Here is a 4,238-nt window from a genome sequence, read left to right on the forward strand (position 1 = left end):
CCCCCGACGCGCTCTGAAATAAGATTTGTTGCCCTATCCTATATCTCTCAAAAAAAAATTCAAATTAATGTATGCCAATAATAAAACCAAAAAAAATACAGCACAAGCCAAAGATGAATACATACAACTATATCTCTTGACTCCTCTCGGACAAAGCTGCCATCTCGGTGGGTGTGAGTCATCTTATAAAACTCCACCTTACCAGGCTCCCTCCCATTATCATCCATCTACAACAAAAAGTATATTTCAAGAGTATACATGCTATATGATAGAATAATTTAAGATAAATTTAAATTATTTCAAGAAAGCTTATGAATTCAGCTCTACGCCTCGCATAACTCATGGAGCCTGAAGTGTGAGGAACAGTTTGTGATGCTCGAGCAGCTCTACCAATATTGGAATATGTCTTCCCCGAACAATAATAAACAATATAATTTATACAATGTATAAATTTCTAATCTATAATAATAGTAAATACAATCTAAGGTATTGAAAAAATATACACAACTTGAGCTCTCTCGGAAAACCAGTAGTGGACAAGCTCCCTTCACTGATGAGAGATTACATCTGGAGGACAAAAACGGGCCACCTCCTCTTCAGTCATGCCCTCGTGCTTCCAATCCGCCTTTAGCTTCGCCTTATATTCTTTCCATTTGCGGTTGACGGACTTCAGCACCCAATCATGGCTATTTGCAGGAAGGACAAACTTTATCTACATCAAAGTCAAAAATGTTATATCAATGTTAAATCAAAAAATAATTGAAGATAGTAAGCAAATTCAATTCTTTACCTCAACAACTCTAAGAAGCTCAACCTTATACGAAGGAAGCATTTCGTTCCATTTCATATAGTTGAGCGGACACAATTATCCCTTCCGCGCAACCGATCCTAAAAAAGTGGATAAAATGCTTGCTGCATTCTTGATGGGCTGCCCCAGTTCGTTGCAATGGACGACAATCTTCTCATCCTCAGGTAGGGTCCATACGTCTCGTGCTCGAGTGGGCCCTCGTGTTCTCCTCACTCTCCCTAGTCCATCTATAAAATAAGAAGTCCATTAAAGGCAAATGATTTAAAATAGTTAGGTTTGCTGGAAAGAACATTGGCGTATCACTGCTATTGTAGTAAACAGCATAGGTACTATTACTGACAGCATATGATATATTTGTCTGTCCTATTCTAATTTAGTTTTGAACCTTGGTACAGAAGTTCATCCTAAGTTGGCCTTTGAATAGATTTCTGGGCCACCTCCCTGTTCTCTCAGCACTGTCAGGTGGGTTCGCCATCTCTTTCCCTCACAGATACACACACAACATAGATTTCCTTACATAGGGAAGAATATGTGGTCTAAAGCAAAGAATATGAGTGGCATGTGATTCCCATGCACCTACAACATGATTTACCTTTACTAGGATTCTTATTTGAAAACTGCAACTGGATGTAGTTCACTAAGTTTGCTGTGAATTCTTACAAAAAGAATTCATTGTCACACTACCTAAGTTTGCTGTGAATTCTTACAAAAAGAACTGTAGAAGACACTACATTGACTCCTGCCTTGTAAGAGGATGCAGAACAGCTTTAGGAAAACTTTCAACAAGAATCTCATGGAAGCTGCACAAGGAAGACATGATAAACAAATGACAAAAGTGAATATAGATCAAATTGAAAATTTCCAGCTATTTACAACTTCATCAATGTATACGACAGGGAAAACCTGATATCATACTAGCAAAAAAAGAAGATGCAATTTTACGGGAAGTAGATAAGTAACTCATAAGAGATTGTGATTGATAAGGATTGAGTTATGAAAGCTAGTAAAAAGTTTCTAAGAGCCATTACTACATGTGGTTGTTAAAAAGAAACAGCTCCCACTAAACACATCAAACATGATAGGAGATCAGCCAATACGGCAGACTGAGCACCTTCATAAAGAACAAATTAGAATAGTCAAGAGTAAAGCCTGCGAAACAACAATGACCAAGACCAATATATAAAAGCTGCTAGCAACCTCCTAGTCTTGCCTATTGCATCTTTCTCAAACCATGCTTCACCAGCATTTAACAGATCTTCACCAAATAAAATACTGCAAATGAGTTAACACTATCATCTAAAAAGTTCATCTTTCATAAGCATGCTAGCATTGCAAATCTCATAAACAATTTAGCCAATACAGTGCTATAAGGTTAAGACTTTGCATTTTGATAGGTGATGCACATAATGCATGGGCAACATCAAGGTGCCACTATTGCTAACCTAAGTAGTTAAAAATTTTAGCTATCTATAATGGTTTAAAAAATAAGCAGATGAGACGATAGAGCAATACAAAAGCTCAATATATAAAACACTGACATGTATCAGACTACGATCTTAGATATTTAGCAACAGAAATTAGAAATAGGTAATTGTTATGTTGATAAAAAATATGATAACACATAACATAAAGCGCAGGAGAAATATCACAATGCTATCACTGCTTCCTTGTATTCTTTAAGATTTGGAGTGCTTCCAATAGCTTTCGAGAGCAAGTCTGTGAGTTGATATACCTCTAAGGAAGCTGGGTATATGAAAACATGTGTGCATTTGAAACTATTTTAGATTATATTGACTACTTTTGTCTCTTCTATTGGTTAAATTTATGCAGAAAGTCTATATCTTATGGTTGAATTATCACACTATTGCATGAAGTTAACCAATATATCATGACAAAATATTATCCAAAATTTACTATATACATTATATTCTATTGCTCATATCTTCAATATGACATGTCCTTCAAGGTCTGATTCTCCTGTACAGCAAATTGTCCACCTTCATCAATAAAAACCTTGTGGAGATTTACCCTCTTATGATGACAAAATAGGCACTACATTAAAGGCAAATGATTTAAAGACAAATGATTTAAATCAAATTACCCAGGACGTCCACGTCATCCGTGTCTGGACGATCTGCAGGTGGGGCATGCTCAGACTGAGACCCGGACTGAGTATGGGGCTCATCGGGCTGCTGGGAACGATCAGAAGTAGATCCCACGGATGTGTGCTAAAACTCAATATTTCTGAAACGTTTTCCTCGCGGCATGTTGTAATCTAGTATACACAAAAAAGAATCAATATTAGTTAAAAATTAAATCCATAAAAATAATTTATTAATTGCAAAATAATTTAATGCATAAAAGTAATGTTTTTCTTACCATTAAGAAACTAGCCAGCTCTCATTCAACATCCATCCTAACCAAACTAGTAGAATTCAGTTCATCAATTGGCGGAACATTAAAAGGCATACACTGAGTATAAGTCTCATCATCCTCCTCTGCTAACCCTTTTTCCATATCATACAAGTCCCTAGGTTTAGTCTTAATAACAACAGACCAATCTTTATCCTTCGAGTCTTGCACGAAGAACACTTGTTGAGCTTGAGATGAAAAAACAAATGGGTCATTTTTTAATAGCACACTAGTATGTATCAACCTTGAAATATTTACTAGTGTGAAGCCATTTATATCTTGCTTCAAACCTCTAGATGAGTTTATATCCACCCAATCACATCGAAATAATACTACCTTAAAGTTTTCGTAATAATCTAACTCATAAACATCTGTTAGGGCATCATAATAAATTTTTCCGTCCGCCTCAACCCTAACTCCACTATTTTGGGTTTTTCTAAATTTTTCATGTTTTTTGTATGAAATTTAAATCCATTTGTAATGAACCCATCATATCTGTTGACAATATTGTTCGGACCTCGAGCAAGGACTATTAATTCATTGGAACAATGTCTCTCCATCATAGTCGATACCTAAAAAGTTTTAAGTCAGATAATAATTAATTTTTCAAAGTTCCGATCGTAGAATATAATAAAAGACCTAATAGGATTCAACGTCTAATCTGTTTTAATAACCATTCAGGAAATAACTTAACCAACCATCTTTGCTCAATCCTTAGGGTAGGATGAATGTTATTGTTGGCACTTCGCTGAGCCACTAAAAAATCTCTGCACGAGAAATGGATGATTTGCTTCTAACCATCTTCGATGACCCATATAACAGAATTTTCCTCCATGTTTTAACCAATATGAATAAGTTGAATCTCCACAAGAAGGGCATGCAATACGCCCCTTAGTGCTCCAACCGGATATATTAGCATATGCAGAAAAATCATTGATTGTCCAGATAAGAGCTGCACGCAATTTGAATGTTCGGCCAGTGAAAGCATCAAATGCATCAACACCCTGCCATAACTTTC

At 36.0% G+C, this 4,238-nt stretch overlaps 1 long non-coding RNA gene across 1 annotated transcript; it reads right to left on the bottom strand.

The window, feature by feature from the left end:
- Positions 1-853: 853 nt before the first annotated feature.
- LOC103706758 lies at positions 854-3,438 on the bottom strand. The gene is made up of 3 exons (XR_005510349.1): positions 3,188-3,438; positions 2,910-3,083; positions 854-1,035 (listed from the first exon to the last, which is right to left on the bottom strand). It is a non-coding gene; the product is annotated as an uncharacterized LOC103706758 (long non-coding RNA).
- Between the last annotated feature and the right edge of the window lie 800 nt (positions 3,439-4,238).

Source organism: Phoenix dactylifera, unplaced genomic scaffold (genome assembly GCF_009389715.1).
Source record: "Phoenix dactylifera cultivar Barhee BC4 unplaced genomic scaffold, palm_55x_up_171113_PBpolish2nd_filt_p 002213F, whole genome shotgun sequence".
Taxonomy (NCBI): domain Eukaryota; kingdom Viridiplantae; phylum Streptophyta; class Magnoliopsida; order Arecales; family Arecaceae; genus Phoenix; species Phoenix dactylifera.